The sequence below is a fragment of the Canis lupus genome, chromosome 4 (genome assembly GCF_048164855.1).
Source record: "Canis lupus baileyi chromosome 4, mCanLup2.hap1, whole genome shotgun sequence".
Lineage (NCBI taxonomy): Eukaryota > Metazoa > Chordata > Mammalia > Carnivora > Canidae > Canis > Canis lupus.
In genome coordinates, this window is record NC_132841.1 from 11,787,682 (window position 1) to 11,805,492 (window position 17,811).

The 17,811-nt window shown below is 36.5% G+C and overlaps 1 pseudogene; it reads right to left on the reverse strand.

Moving 5' to 3' along the window:
• Positions 1-1,478, reverse strand: part of LOC140631695 (eukaryotic translation initiation factor 3 subunit L-like) — a 39,168-nt pseudogene extending 37,690 nt beyond the window's left edge.
• Positions 1,479-17,811: the final 16,333 nt, after the last annotated feature.

The window sequence follows — 17,811 nt, forward strand, 5'->3', positions numbered from 1 at the left end:
AAAGGACCTCACATTGAATAGTGGGAGAATAGAGAGAAAAGCCAGAAAAAATTATTTGAAGAGACAATGACTGAAAAATTTCCTAATCTGAGGAGGGAAACAGAGATCCAGGTTCAGGAATTCCAGAGAGTCCTAAGATGTACCCATACAGGACCACACCAAGACACATTATAATTAAAATACTAAAATTTAAAGATAAAGGGAGAATCTTAAAAGTAGCTAGAGAAGAAAATTTATTATATACCAGGGAAACCCCATAAGGCAATCAGCAGATTTGTTTAGAAACTTTATAGGCCAGAAAGGAATGCCACACATTCAGAATGCTGAAAAGAAAAATAAACAACCAAGAAATTCTCTACAAGCTAGATTCCTGTTCAAAATTGGAGAAAAGTTTAAGAGTTTTCCAGATAAGCAAAAGGTAAAGTAATTCATTATTAGCCTTATAAGAAATGTTAAAGGCATTTCACTAGGTGCAAAGACAAGATACTAATTGGTAGAAAACATATGAAAGTAATAATCTCATTGGAAAAGATAAATACATAGTAAAGGTAGTGGGTCAATCACTTATAAGGCAAGTATGAATGTCAGAAGACAAAAGTAGTAAAATTAACTAAAATTATAATAGTTAAAGGATACTTTAAGAAAAGATGTAAAGTGTGTCATCAAAAATATAAAATGTGGGAGAAAATCAGGAATATGGCAGAGTAGGAGAATCCTGAGACCACCTGATCCTGTGGACACACAGAAATAATAGCTTTATCTGTAAAACTAACTCTGAAAACAACCTGAAACCTGGTAGAATAGACCTTCCACAGTTAATCATAGAGAGAAGGGCCCATTGAAAAGGATAGATGGGTGGAGACATGGTCAGGAACCAAACCTCCCAGCAAGACTAACCAGGAATGGGAGGGACATCACAAGCAATGAAAAGTGAGCATTGGGCACCCCTATCACTGGGAAGACAATTCCCCAGAACAACTGGCTTTAAAAACCAGTAGGGCTTAACTTCGGGAGCTTTAAGAAACAGTAAATCTTAACTGCAGGATGCTAAGAGCCCATAGGAAACTGAATTCCCACCTTTTAAGAGCCAACATAATAAATAACTCAGCTGGAGACACAACACAGAAGCAACAGTTTGAAAGGAACTTAGGGTATATACATCAAAAAGATTTATTGACTAATCTTAGACCATGTACTGAAGGGGCAGGGAACTTTAGATTTCTCCAAGAACAAAAATGCTGAGGTGTCACTTCTTTGCCTCCCCCAGCCTAGCTGGCTGGATGCTTACCGGGGGTAGTATTAACAGTCTTCATCTAGTTTACCAGCACCACAGGCCTTGCTTTGATGTTTTGCTGCAGGGCCACCCCATACAACTGGCCCACCTCAACAGGTATCCTTTCAAAGTGTCTCCTGCCCCAGTACACCCTGCAGGCAGCCCCATCTGGTACCAGCACCAATCTGCAGGCAGCCCCATCCATCTGGTATCAGCACCAATATGAAGTGATTACTGCTCAGGGAAAGGGGAGCAGATAACCCCACACACCAGTGTGCTTGCAGTCCATCAACCATGCCTCTTAGCTGGCCACTCAATGAGTAGGCCCTGTCCTTTTGTGCTCCCACAATAGTGGCAGAGAAGCTAATTGCAGACAGCTAGTCTGACTTCCAGGTTTGCCTATCAAGAAGCCTCCTGAAGCCTCTAACAGGCCCTTCAACAGAGCAGGGACCAAACAATAGAGAGTGTGTCTAACGCAGGCAAAGTAGTTCATTGCAGTTGACTGGGATGAAGGCAATTACACCTTAGCCACAATAGTAGGACACACATAGCTCCTAGAGGGGATGCTCCTAGAGGGCCTTGTTTGGGTTAACAGGGGGGACTGTAATCAGTCTCATAGGACTTCTTCATTAGGCCACTTTTTCTAAGTACATGAAATGTAGCTGACCTTCCTAATACATAGAAACAAACACAGAGAGTTAGACAAAATGAGGCGGAGGAATATGTTCCAAATGAAAGAACAAGACAAAATCACAGTGAAAGAGCTAAATGAAATGGAGATAAGCAATATGACTGATAAATAATTCAAAGTAATGGTCATAAAGATACCCATCGGACTTGAGAAAAGAGTGGATGAACTCAGTAAGAACTTCAACAAAGAGACAGATAATATAAGAGACAGATAATATAAAAGAAGAATAAGTCAGAGCTAAATAATTCAACAGCTGAAATAAAAAATACAGGCAATAAGCAGAGGATTAGAAGATATAGAAGAATATATCAATGATATGGAAGGTAGAGTAATGGAAAAAAACAAGCTGAACAGTAAAAAGAAAAAAAATGAATAGGTTAAGGGAACTCAGTAACATCATCAAGCATATGAACATTCACATTATAGAGATCTCAGAAAGAGAAGAAAAAGAGAGAAGAGGGCAGAAAATGTATTTGAAGAAATAATACCTGAAAACTTCCCTGATCTGGGAGAAAGAAACAGACATCCAGATCCAGGAAGCACAGAGTCCTGAAGCACATAAACCTAAGGAATTCCACACCAAGACACATAATAATTAAAATGATAAAAAGTAATGATAGAGGTACCTGGGTGGCTCAGTTTGTTAAGCATCTGACTCTTGATTTTGGCTCAGGTCATGATCTCAGGGTTGTAAGATCAAGCCCCATGCTGGGCTCTGTGCTGGGTGTGAATTGCTTAAGATTCTCTCTCTCCCTTTCCTGCTCCCTATCCCACCCCCATTCTCTCTCACTCAAAAAAATAAATAAATAAAAGTAATAAAAAGGGGGAATTTTAAAAGCACAGAGAGAAAACAGTTATATATAAAGAAAACCTCATTAGGCCATCAGATGATTTTTCAGCAGAACCTTTGCAGATCTGAAGAGAGTGGTATAATTTAGTCAAAGTGCTGAAAGGAAAAAGGCCTGCAGAAAGGTTACTTTTCAGAATAGAAGGAGAGATAAAGAATTTCCCAAGCAAGAGTTAAAGGAGTTCATTACCATTAAACCAATCTTACAAGAAATGTTAGAAATTCTTTAAGTAGAAAGAAAAGCCATGACTAAAAGAACATTATGAAAAAAAAATTTCACTGGTAAAAGCAAACATACAGTAAAGGTAGCAGATTAATCATTTATAAAGCCAATATGGAGATAAAAATATGAAAGTGGTAAAATCAATTATATCTTTAAAAAATTTAGTCACAATTATATCTATACAAAATTAAAGATGTAAAATATGACATCATATGGAGGGGGTAGTAAAAACTTAAGGCTTTCAGAATGTGTTTAATTTAAACAACCATTAATTTAATTTAGATTGTTATATACATAAAATGTTATATATGAGTGCAGTGATAATCCCAAATCAAACACCCATAATAGATACACAAAAAAATAAAAAGAAAGGGATCCAAGTATGACACTAAAGAAAGCCATCAACATCTTGGGTAAAAAAGCAAGAGAATAAGAAAGGAACAAAGAACTGCAAAAACAACGAGAAAACATTAACTGGCAATAAGTACATACCTATCAATAATTACTTTAAATGTAAACGGACTAGGGACACTTGGATGGCTCAATCAGTTAAGTATCCAACTCTTGATTTTGGCTCAGGTCATGATCTCAGGGTTGTGAGGCTGAGCCCCAAGTTGGGCTCTGTGCTGGGTGTGGAGCCTGCCTTAGCTTCTCTTTTTCTCTCTGCCCTTCCTCCTCGCTGGTGTGCATTATCTCTCTCTAAAAAAAAAAAAAAAAAAAAGTAAATGGATTAAATGCTCCAAGTAAAAGACACAGGGTGACTGAATGGATAAAAACAACAACAAACAAGAACTATATGCTGCTTTTAAGAGACTCACTTTGGAATAAAGACCCATACAGACCAAAAGTGAAGTAATGTAAAAACATATACTCATGCAAAGGGAAATGAAACAAACAAACAAACAAAAACCTGAGGTAGTATTACTTATCTCGGACAAAATAGACCTTAAAACAAAGATTAACAAGAGACAAATAAAGGCACTACATAATGATGAAGGCATCAATCGAATAAGATGATATAACAACTTGGGATCCCTGGGTGGCGCAGCGGTTTAGCGCCTGCCTTTGGCCCAGGGCGCGATCCTGGAGACCCGGAATCGAATCCCACGTCGGGCTCCCGGTGCATGGAGCCTGCTTCTCCCTCTGCCTATGTCTCTGCCTCTCTCTCTCTTTCTCTCTGTGACTATCATAAATAAATAAAAATTAAAAAAAAATAAGATGATATAACAACTGTTAATATCTATGCACTGAATATAGGAACACCTAAATACATAAAGCAAATATTAGCAGAAATAAAGGAGAAATTGTTAGTAATATAATAATCATAGAAGACTTTAACACCCCACTTACATAATAAATAGATCATCCAGACAGAAAAATCAACAAGGAAACTTTGAATGACACATTAGACTAGATGGACCTCAAAGATATATACAGAACATTCCATTCCAAACAGCTGAATATACATTATTTTCAAGTACACATGAAACTTTCTTCAGGATAGATCACATTAGATCACAAAACAAGTCTCAATAAATTTAAAAAGACTGAAATCATATCAGACATCTTTTTTTACTAGAATGGTATGGAATTACAAATCAATTACAAGAAAAAATCTGGAAAAAAATCCAAACACATGGATGCTAAATAACACACTACTAAACAATGAATAGGTTAACCAAGAAGTCAAAGAGAAAATTTTAAAAAATACATGGAGACAAATGAAAATGAAACCACAATGGTCTAAAATCTTTGGAATGTAGCAAAAACAGTTCTAAGAGGGAAGCTAACAGTGATACAGGCCTTCCTTGAGATACAAGAAAAATCTCAAATAAACCTAACATTAAACTTAATGGAGCTAAGAAGAAAACAAATCCCAAAGCTAGTAGGAAAAAGGAAATAATAAAGATTAGAGTAGAAATAAGTGAAATAAACAGTAAATAGAAAAGATCAATGAAAGTGAGAACTAATTCTTTGAAAAAATGAACAAAATTGGTAAACATTTAGCCAGATACATCAAGGAAAGAATGAAAGAGGTTTCAAATAAATAAAGCAGAAATAAAGGAGAGATAACAGTCAATATCACAGAAATCCAAAGGATTATACAAATTATGAAAAATTATATGTCAACAAATTGGACAACCTAAAAGAAATGGATAAATCTTAGAAATATCCAATCTTCCAAACCCGAATCAGGAAAAAATTAGAAAATTTGAACATACTTTTTTTTTTTAAGATTTTATTTTTGAAAATTTGAACATACTAATTAGTAGTAATGAAATTAGTAACAGAAAAACTCCCATTAATAAAAGTCCAAGGTTCTTATTTCTATTTTTTTGAGGAATCTCCATCCTGTTTTCCACAATGGTGGAAACATCATGAAAACATTATCTTTTGTATTTTTGATACTAGTAATTCTGACTGGTGTGAGGCAACAACTCATTGTGGCTTTGATTTGCATTTCCCTGACGATGAGTGATACTGAGCATCTTTTCACATGTCTTTGAAAAAATCTTTATTCAGGTTCTTTGTCCATTTTTCATTTAAATTGTTTTGTTTTGGTATTGAGTTTTATCAGTTCTTTATATATTTTGGATATTAACCTGTTATTGGATATATTTGCAAATATCTTCTCCCATTCACTAGATTACCTGTTTTTTTTTAAAGAGATTTATTTATTTATTTATTCATGATAGACATAGAAAGAGCGAGAGAGGCAGACACAGGAGGAGGGAGAAGCAGGTCCAGGCCAGGAGCCCGACGTGGGACTCGATCCCAGGAGTCCAGGATCGCGTCTTGGGCCAAAGGCAGGTGCTAAACCGCTGAGCCACCCAGGGATCCCCTAGATTACCTGTTTTAATTTTGTTTTGTTTTGGCTATACAAAAGCTTTTTATCTTGGTGTAGTCCCAATACTTTAGTTTTGGTTTTGTTTTCATTTCCTGAAGAAACATATCCATAAATATGTTACTAAGGGTGATGTCTAAGAGATTACTGCCTATTTTATCCTTTAATATTTTTGGCTTTAGGTCTCACTTCTAGGTCTTTAACCCATTTTGAGTTTATGTATGCTGTGAAAAAGTGGTTTGCTTCATTCTTTTTTATAGCTGTCCAATTTTCCAGCACCATTTATTGAAAATATTACAGGACTTCTTTTCCTTTGGGGCTCATGGTTCTTGGTCACGCTGCTTCAGAGAATGAAGAGGTAGACCATATAAAGAGTGGTGGGCAGCAAAGCAAAGCTTATTGAGCTATAGTAAAGCAAAATTTATTGAGGGACAGTACAAAGCTCCCAAAGAGGGAGGGGACCCGAGATAGTTGTTCTTAGAGTTTTTAAGTCTAGGGGTTTTAATGGATTTGTTGGCAGGCTGTTTTTATCTGATTAACCCTCTATGTGCCTGTCACTCAGTCAGGTCTTTCTCATCTACCTATCATGTGGGAAAGGGTGAAAGGTGCCTTCTAGAATGGTGTAAAAATCCTTTTAAGGGTAGTTTCCTCTTAGGGTGAGGGCCTCTTGTCCCTGCCTGCCTTTCTTTAGACTATCCTTCATTAAAAAGACTTTACAGGGATCCCTGGGTGGCGCAGCGGTTTGGCGCCTGCCTTTGGCTCAGGGCGCGATCCTGGAGACCCGGAATCGAATCCCACGTCGGGCTCCCGGTGCATGGAGCCTGCTTCTCCCTCTGCCTCTGTCTATGCCTCTCTCTCTCTCTCTGTGACTATCATAAAAAAATTAAAAAAAAAAAAGACTTTACAATGAGGAAAGGACACTTTTGCCTCTTTTATCAATTAGCCATATAGGTGTGGATTTATTTCTGAGCTCTGGTTTAGCTACACTCTAAGTGATGTGGGGAATAAAGGCAGAAGGAAATGCAGGTAAAATTAGAAGTCCTTATAACCTGCAGCCCATTGACAAATACTTGAGGCAGACAGAGTATAACATTTCTCCAGGAAACTCCTGACTTTTTTTTTAATTTATTTTTTATTGGCATTCAATTTGCCAACGTATAGAATAACACCTAGTGCTCATCCCTTCAAGTGCCTCCCTCAGTGCCTGTCACCCAGTCACCCCAACCCCCCGCCCACCTCTCCTTCCACCACCCCTTGTTCATTTCCCAGAGTTAGGAGTCTCTCATGTTCTGTCTCCCTTTCTGATATTTCCCACTCATTTTTTCTCCTTTCCCCTTTATTCCCTTTCACTATTTTTTATATTCCCCAAATGAATGAGACCATATAATGTTTGTCCTTCTCCGATTGACTTATTTCACTCCGCATAATACCCTCCAGTTCCATCCATGTCGAAGCAAATGGTGGGTATTTGTCGTTTCTAATGGCTGAGTAATATTCCATTGTATACATAGACCACATCTTTTTTATCCATTCATCTTTTGATGGACACTGAGGCTCCTTCCACAGATTGGCTATTGTGGACATTGCTGCTATTAACATCGGGGCGCAGGTGTCCCGGCGTTTCACTGCATCTGTATCTTTGGGGTAAATCCCCAGCAATGCAATTGCTGGGTCGTAGGGCAGATCTATTTTTAACTCTTTGAGGAACCTCCACACAGTTTTCCAGAGTGGCTGCACCAGTTTACATCCCACCAACAGTGTAAGAGGGTTCCCCTATCTCCACATCCTCTCCAACATTTGTGGTTTCCTGCCTTGTTAATTTTCCCCATTCTCACTGGTGTGAGGTGGTATCTCATTGTGGTTTTGATTTGTATTTCCCTGATGGCAAGTGATGTGGAGCATTTTCTCATGTGCTTCTTGGCCATGTATATGTCTTCCTCTGTGAGATTTCTGTTCATGCCTTTTGCCCTTTTCTTGATTAGATTGTTTATTTCTTTGCTGTTGAGTTTAATAAGTTCTTTATAGATCTTGGATACTAGTCCTTTATCTGATAGGTCATTTGCAAATATCTTCTCCCATTCTGTCGAGGCATTAAGACTCCTAACTGTCTTAATGTTAATGCCTCGACAGAGAGAAAAACAACTTCAGCTAGACAACAGTCAGGCCTACAGTATCCTGTGAGTCTTCTTTAGCATATGAAAATCCTTTCAAAAACTTCTCTTATCTTTACCTCCTCTAACTCCATAGTATATAATCAATTGCTGCTCACAAACCTCAGGCAGCAGTCTTTTTCTGCCCACAGGTACCAACCCCATTTTTTAGTAAAACCATCTTTTTGCACCAAAGATGTCTCAAGAATTCTTTCTTGGCCATTGGCTCTGAACTTCACCAGTTCAAACCACATCAATAGCAGACAAATAGACTTTAAAAGAAAGACTGTAATGAAGGATAATAAAGGATTCTTTGATGATAATGATAATTAGTTAATCCAGTAAGAAGATGTAACACTTATAAATACATATGCACCCAAATAGGAGCACTAAAACATATAAAACAAATATGAACAGGCCTCAAGGGAAAAACCCAAATTAATACAATAATAGTAGGGGATTTTAACACCTCACTTACAGCAATGTATAGGTCATCCAGACAGAAAATCAATAAAGCAATATGGGCCTTAAACAACATACTGGACTGGATGGGTTTAATAGATATATACAGAACATTCTCTACCAAAGAGCAGAATACACATTTTTCTCCACTGCAAATAGAACATTTACCAATATAGTTCATATGTTGGGTCACTAAACAAGTTTCTATAATTTCAAGAAGACTGAAATTATATCAAGCATCTTCTACAACCACAATGGGTAACAAGATATCAATTACAATAAGAAAACTGGAAAAAATACAAAAACAAACATAATACTAAAAACCAATAGGTCACTGAAGAAATCAGAGGAAATAAAAAAATATATAAAGACAAATGAAAACAGAAATATGACATACCAAAATCTATGGGATGCAGCAAAAGCATTTCTAAGAGAGAAATTCATAGCAATGTAGACCTACTTAAAGAAATAAAAATCTCAAATATACAACCTACCTTTGTATCTATAGGAAATAGACCCTCAAAAAAGGACAAACTCAAAGGTACTAGAAGGAAGGAAATAACAAAGATTAGAGTGGAAATAAATGAAATAGAGAATAAAGAGATGATGGGGGAAAAATCAAACTAAAAGCTGGTTCTTTTGAAAATATAAACAAAATTGACAAACCTTTAGTTAGACAATTGAAGAGGAGGGAATGCTTCCAAAACCATTTTACAAGGTCAGCATTGCCCTGATATCAAATCAGACAAGAACACCACACAAAAGGAAATTTACAGGCCAATATCCTTGATGAACATAGATACCAAAATCCTGAACAAAATATCAGCAACCTAAATTTAATAATATATTAAAAGGATCATATAATACAATCAAATGGGATTCATTGCTGGAATGCAAGGATAGTTCAACACTATCAGTGTGATACACCAGTTTAACAAAATGAAGAATAAAAATCATATGATCATCTGAATAGATACAGAAAAAGCATTCGATAAAATTCAATGTCCATTTACGATAAAACAACAAAATGTGTATATAGAGGGAACGTAGCTCTCCATAATGAAGGTTATATATGGAAAACGCACAGATAACCTCTTACTCAATGGGGAAAAGATGAAAGTTTTTCCCCTAATATTTGGAACATCACCCAAATGCCTACTCTTGCCATTTATATAGTGTTGGAAAAATTGACAGCTACATGCAAAAAAAAAAAAAAAAAAAAGAACCTGGACTAATATCTTATACCATACACAAAAATTAACCTAAAATGGAATAAATATTTGAAGTTAAGACCTGAAACCATAAGTTCCCAGAAGAAAACATAGGCAATAAGCTCTTTGAGATAAGTCCTGGTGATAATTTTTGAATCTACACCAAAAGCAAAAGCAGCACAAGCAAAATTAAGCAAATGGGAGTATATCAAACTAAAAAGCTTCTGCACAGCAAAGAAAATCAGAAAATGAAAAGACAACCTACCAAATGGGAGAAAAATACTTGTAAATTATTTGTCTGATAAAGGGTTAATACCCCAAATATATAAAAACTCATATAACTCCATAGCAAACAAAACATAATTACGTAAACCCCACCTAATATGATTAAAAATGGGCAAAATATATGAATAGACATTTTTCCAATGGAGACATACAGATGGCCAATAGGCATATGAAAAGATGCTCAATATAATTAATTAATAGGGAAATGCAAATCAAAATCACAATGAAATATCACCTCACACCAGTCAGAATGGCTATTATCACAAAGATAACAAGTGTTGGTGAGGATAATGAAAAAAGGAAATCTTTGTGCACTGTTGATGGGATTATAAATTGCACCAGTTATAATTGGGATTACAAATTATAATAGTGGTGCAACCACTACAGAAAACAGTGTAGAATTTCCTCAAAAAATGAAAAAAAATTAGCATACAATCCAGCAATTCCACTTCTGGGAGTTTATCTGAAGGAAATGAAAACATTATCTTGAAAAAACATAGCCCCTCCTACCATGTTTATTGCAGTATTATTTACAATAGCCAAGACTTAGGAGCAGCTTAAGTGTCCACTGAAGGATGTACAGATTAAAACATATAGTATATGTACACAATGGAATATTATTTAGCCATAAGAAGAATGAAACCTTCCCATTTGCAACAGCATAGATGGACCTTGAAGACATTATGCTAAGTGAAGTGAATCAAATAGAGTAAGACAAATACTTTATGATCTCATTTACATGTGGAACTTCAAAACAAAACAAAACAAAACCCCAAAACAAAACATGAACTCATAGATATAGAGAATAGATTAGGGGTTGACAGAAGTAGGGATAGGGGATGGAGGGTAGGAAAAATGGGTAAATGTGGTCAAAAGCTGCAAACTTGTAGTTATAAAATCAACAAATCCTGGAGACATAATATACAGAATAGTGGCTATAGTTAATAATACTTAATTGTATATTTGAAAGTTGCTAAGAGAGTAAATCTTAAAAGTTCTCATCATAAGAAAAAAAATGTGTGTGATGAATGTTAACTAGACTTATTATGATGTTCATTTTGCAATATATACTAATACAGAATCATTTTGTTGTATACCTGAAACTAATATGATGTTATATGTAAATTATATCTTAATAAAAGAGGACCACCTTTAGGATTGTTTTAATTTGGGGAAATTAGTAATAAGCTGATACAGGAAAAGATGAAAAGACAGGAAAGTGGATATTTTTTAGCACACTTCTTAAATATGGGAGTGTAATACTTATTTTCTGTTTTGGGTTGACAAATAGCTTTCAGTTCTGAATTGTTTACTCAGTAGATTAATAGGGAACTAATTTATATCACCTATAGAGATTAGATTTTTTTGAGGAAAATCAAAGAAAATTTAGAATCAAAGAAAATTTAAAATTATAAAGAGCAATTAAACAAAACTATTTCATAGCACATGATTAATGATTAATGTTTTAGCATATTCACTTTTAGACAAATTAAACAATGTCCATAAAGCATAAAGCAAAAGTCACTATTCTTATTTGTAGACAACAGAATTAAAGTTTAAGCAGATAGAGTTTTTTAAAAAAGGTAACAAAGATAGTACCTAGAATCTTGATGAGGTAAGAGAACCAGGTTTGGATGCTACAGCCAGTTCAGCTAGAAGATCTGATCAATCATCAATCATACCAAGGGCCTCCTGTAGCAGAAGCACCACTACTGTTGCCCCCCCACCCCCCGACTCAGCACCTACAATGTCAGGGCTTGGATGCTAAAACTATGCCACAATTCCTCAGAGAAATCTGATGCTTTAACTTTCATGCACTTTTCCAGGCAGAACCACCATCTCACAATGCCCACTTTCCTGTTGCAATCGCAGAGGGTCTCTGCATGACAGAACCTAGGCCTTATGGGGAATCTTAGATACAAGACAAACCAGAAAGAAAGGGGATGAGTGGGGAGCAATCAATCAATAGTATTTTTCAGTCGGAGAAGGACAAACATTATATGTTCTCATTCATTTGGGGAATATAAATAATAGTGAAAGGGAAAATAAGGGAAGGGAGAAGAAATGTGTGGGAAATATCAGAAAGGGAGACAGAACATAAAGACTGCTAACTCTGGGAAACGAACTAGGGGTGGTAGAAGGGGAGGAGGGCGGGGGGTGGGAGTGAATGGGTGACGGGCACTGGGTGTTATTCTGTATGTTAGTAAATTGAACACCAATAAAAAAAAAAAAAAATAGTATTTTTTCTCAATAGTGGGAAATATCAGAAAGGGAGACAGAACATGAAAGACTCCTAACTCTGGGAAACAAACTAGGGGTGGTGGAAGGGGAGGTGGGCGGGGCGTGGGGGTGATTGGGTGGTGGGCACTGAGGTGGGCACTTGACGGGATGAGCACTGGGTCTTATTCTGTATGTTGGCAAATTGAACACCAATAAAAAATAAATTTATTAAAAAAATAGTGTTTTTTCTCTAGTCCTTGACCACCAATACTGGTCCCTTTCCATGTTACCTTTCTTACCCTCAGAAGTAACCAGTGTACATATTTATCTGTAAACAATATACATTTTAAACATTGTATTTTCGGGGATCCCTGGGTGGTGCAGCGGTTTAGCGCCTGTCTTTGGCCCAGGGCGCGATCCTGGAGACCCGGGATCGAATCCCACATCGGGCTCCCGGTGCATGGAACCTGCTCCTGTCTCTGCCTCTCTCTCTCTCTCTGTGTGTGACTATCTTAAAAATAAACATTGTATTTTCTTTACATGGTTCTATAAGCTGATTTTTCTTTTTCACATATTTGAGACCTATTCATTTGGCTATACTGTTCGTTGATACTTTCCTTCTAAATAAATGCTATTTTATTTTCATTCACTTTTGATATTTTTAATTATTTTTACTTTTATAAAGACTAGTAAAATTAATATCATTATATATATATTTGCTTGAGCATATTTACTCAAATTACTTAGGACAGTTTTCCAAAATTTCCTGGAGGTAAAATCACCTGGGGGAACTTATTACAAAGATAGCTTCCCAGGGTCCTCTCTGAGTCAAGAGAAGCTGGAAATCTGAACAACTCAAAACAAGATAGCTAAAACAATTTTTATTACAAGAGACTGGGTCATGGATAGGAAAATGTTTCTGTAAGAGGGCCAAATAGTAAATATTTTAAGCTTTGTGGGTCATATGCAGTCTGCTGCGTATTCATCTTTCTTACAACTCTTTAAAAATGTGAAAACCATTCTGAACTTGAGGGCTATACAAAACAGACTGGTAGTTTGCTGACCCCTGCTTTGGTGAAGAAAAACAGTACAGTCATCTGGAGCTAGCAGCAACTGAGCTTTTACTACCCAGACTTGAAGGATGAGAGAGGTTACTGGGACTTGAGAAAATATGTTCTGTAGAGTCAGGTGTACCCCTTGAAGGGGACTGAAGAGAGCCTTCAGAGACCTTTTAGAAGGTAATAAAATACCTGAACCTCAATACTCTGAGTTCCTGCCAGGTTACCCGTTTGACTAAGCCAACCCTGAAGCCAGGAGAAATGGAGTCCTGTTATATCATCATATCATTTAGCTTTCTAGAACAGAAAATACAGTGGGCGAGCCTTCAGGGGAATGAACAGAAGGTACCTAGGACATCTGAGACAGAATCTAAGAATTTGTGCTTTTAACAATAAGCCAGATGATGTTGATCAAAGCTTCCGAAACACTGTTCAAGGGTATGCTGCTAAAACTGAAATTGCTGGATCACATTGTATGGAAATTTTCCATTTTAGAGCGAAATTACTCTTCAAAGTGACTATCTCAATTTAATTTAATCAATTTAATCTTAGTATACAACTAATTTCCCCTTTAATCTGACCAAATACTTGGTAGTCAAACTTTTCCACTTTTACTAATTTAATGGGTAAAAAAGTAAATTTTTAAAAGTAACATTTAACTGATTTCCAGTGAAAGTGAACTATCTTTGACAAATATATTTGTCATTCAGATATCCCTCCCTCTTTGAATTTATGTTCTTTGCCCATTTTCTACTACATTGTTTTTCTTGTCTTTATTAATTGGTCAAAATTCTTTATACATTCTTTATATATTTATATATATATATAACCCTATGTCTAATATATACTGCGAACACCTTTTCCTAGTCTGTGGCTTTTTTTTTCCATTTATTTTGGCTTTTGTCATATAGGATTTGGATATTTTTATGTAATAAAATGTTTAATGTTTTTTAAAAATGTATGTCTTTTGGAACTTGCTATGTCTTCTCCTATCTATAGTCCATTAATGTGTTCCACTACTTTCTTATAATAATTTCATAGTTTTGTTTTTCATACTTAATATATCTGGTATTTGGAATTTTTTCCAAGCATAAGAATATACAAAAGTACATATAAAATTATGCTGAGTTACATTATAGATAAAGTAGTATTCCTTGGATTTAAGATTTCTTTAAAGAACTAACATTTTTCTCAGGACCAGCATGATCAAATTATTAGGCAGTTGAAAATGCCAATTATGAGAATTTTGAAAGAAAAGGGATACTCAGCTTTGGCAGTCTTTAGTTATAGTAAAGAGTATTTCACTAAAATCAAAGGAAGTAAAAGCAAATTAGTCTTGTTACTACTATTGAAAAAAATATTTCTCAATATAATAGTATCATATATTTAAGAACAATCTAATATTAAAATGTTCTCCTTCAGTCTTTTGGCTAATAACTTGTTATTTCTGTTAAAATTATGGAAAGGGGGAAGGGGAATACTTCTAAGAGACGGAAAATAATAGTAAGATAATTTTGGAATCTTGCCAAAATGGTGGCCAGAACACACACATCTACCCCAGACACCCCCAAATTTCTACTGAAACAGGAGACTAAATTGAAAACACATATGATAATAAGAGTTCTGGAATACAAAAAAGACCGCAGTAGACCAGAACATTTTGAGGAAATCCTGGAAAATATAAAGTAGATGAAATTAGATTCATGAAGGAAAAGGAAAAAATTCAGGGATGTCTCAGTTTCCCCCAAAGAGAGGCTAAATACTCTTTCTTAGGGGAGTACCCTTATAGCTCCAAGCTCAAAGTCAGGAAAATGCTGGGTAATTATTTACAGACCCACTGTCTTAGTCCTTGGGCTGCTACAACACAAATACTACAGACTGGGTGGCTCAAACAATATTTATTTTACACAGTTCTAGAGGCTGGGGAGTCTAAGATCAAGACACCAGCAGATTCAATGTCTGGTGAGAACCCACTTTCTTGTTAATGGCAGAAGGGGTGAGAGAGCTCTCTGAGGCCTTTTTAAAAAATAAGAGCATTAATCCCATTCATAAGTTCTACTCTCAAGACATAATCACTTCCCAAAGCCCCATGTTCAGATATCAGCCCAGTGGGGATAGGTCTCAGCATATGAATTCTGAGGAGACACAAATGTTCAGTCTATACCACACCCACCATGAAAAGCCATGCTAGACAAGCCTTTCACTTATCCCTAGCAAAGGCCTCTGGGACAAGACCTCATTATTGGTTTAGTAAGCAAAAAATTAAAGCCAATGGGTTATTTTCTTTAAAAATTTGATCAATCAGCTGGAGGAGAATTTCTAGAGTAGATACTTTGGCTTGAGGCAAAACTTCCGGCAATTCAGGACCTACTTATCAGGAACTACATATATTTTAAAGTCAATTCTTTCAAGAGTGAAATATTTTGGGGCTCTTGGGTGGCTCAATAAGTTGAGTGTCCAACTCTTGGTTTTGACTCAGGTCATGATCTCAGTGTTGTGAGATTGAGCTCAGTGTCAGGCTCTGTGTTCTGTGTGAGTCTGCTTGAGATTCCCTTTACCCACACTTCCCTACATGGTTGCACATACACTCTTTCTAAAATAAATTAAAAAGTCAAATCTTAAAAAAAAAAAAAGAGTGAGATACTTTTAGTTGCTCTACCACAGAGTAAAGTGCTCCTTGTTTTGGCAATTTTGAGGCCCATGGTTTGCCTTTCTTCTCCATATCTTTTGATATGTTCCACTCACTTAATCAAAGCTCACAATGGTCATTCTTTCATTACACAAACATGTGTTGAGTGTCTACCAGGCATGGAGCAGAAAATGAGATGGATATGTGCCTGCCCTCATGGTACTTATGTTTTAGAAGTCAGAAAATAAGCAAGCAAGCCATTATATAAACCAGAAATTCAAATTTTGTAAACTGCAAAGAAAATAACCAGGATAACATATAAGCTAGTGTGGGTGGAGGCTTCTTCAAACAGCATGTCAGAGCAGGCCTTTCTGTGGTGACATATGAACTAAGATCTGCTGCAAGAAAAAGAACCAGACATGAGAAAAGCTGAATGGGAGCACATTCTAGGCAACTAGCCAGTTCTATTTTTAATGGTATGTTGAAGAGACAGACCTAGACAAATGAAAAGGGGGAAAATTATTGGACTTCTATTTGTCTCCAAATTTTCTTCTGCCCCCTTTTGTTTTTCCCTTTGGTGAACTGTCCTGTACCCCCATTCCTTATGGGTGGAGTTATCAAACCTGGGTTCTTCTTCTCAACCTTGATAAGAGGTAAATGTATGGTCCAGATTCTGTTGCTAGGAATTTGAATCTTGAGTGGAGTGATTTAAAGAGAAACATGTTTGGTGTTGTGTCTTTTCAGGAAGCATCCTAAATAGGCTGCCTATTACTTTCTTGCTCTCTATGGCCCCCTGCTTGCCTGGTAGCTTTCCTTTTGAGGCAATCTTCAGTCTCCAATTCTGTATATCACTCTGCATCCTCCTGGTGAATTCTTTATTCCCTATCTGCTTAAATTAGCCAAAGTTGATTTCTGTTCTTTGTAACCAATTACCTTAACTGTACACAAAACCAATCCAGGCATCTATAGTAAACCTAGTGCTTCCATTAAAAAACAAACAAAAAACCAGGCACCTGACTGGCTCAGTCAGCAGAGTATGCAACTCTTGATCTCAGGTTTGTAAGTTCAAGCTCATGTTGGGTGTAGAGATTACTTAAAAATAAATCTTAAGGGCAGCCCGGGTGGCTCAGCGGTTTAGTGCTGCCTTCAGCTCAGGGCCTGATCCTGGAGACCTGGGATTGAGTCCCATGTCGGGCTCCCTCCATGGAGCCTGCTTCTCCCTCTGCCTGTGTCTCTGCCTCTCTCTCTCTTTCTCTGTCTCTCATGAATAAATAAATAAAATCTTTAAAAAATAATAAAATGAAAAATTTTAAAAAAAGAAAAATAAATCATAAAAAAAAAAAGACCAACAAAACACTGAATCAAAGAACACATGACATTTGGAGGAAGTTAGCAATCGGAATATAACCAAGATGTGCAAGTGGAAAGACTGATGTCACAGTTAACAGAAGCACAAGAGATATAGTTATGATTATAAAACATAAATTATAACCTTGACTACGAAAAAAAAATATAACAAAAATAAGCCTGCAGAGATGGAAGTGGTTGGACATATAAATGTGTTCAATTTCATGTCTTAGTGGGAAGTCAAAAACTCTTTGTTATTGATAATTCAAGTCAGAGGAGTTTGAATATGTTATTTAAGCTTATAATAGTCAACACCAGAAAATATAAAAACTAGGAACTACTCAAAACAGCTACTTGAGGGAGACATGGATTTCAAGGTGAAAAAAAAAAGGTGGATTTTAGATTCTTCTGCATGGTTTCAGGTTTTTTTTTTAAGACTTCATTTGGGATCCCTGGGTGGCGCAGCGGTTTGGCGCCTGCCTTTGGCCCAGGGCGCAATCCTGGAGACCCGGGATCGAGTCCCACATCGGGCTCCCGATGCATGGAGCCTGCTTCTCCCTCTGCCCGTGT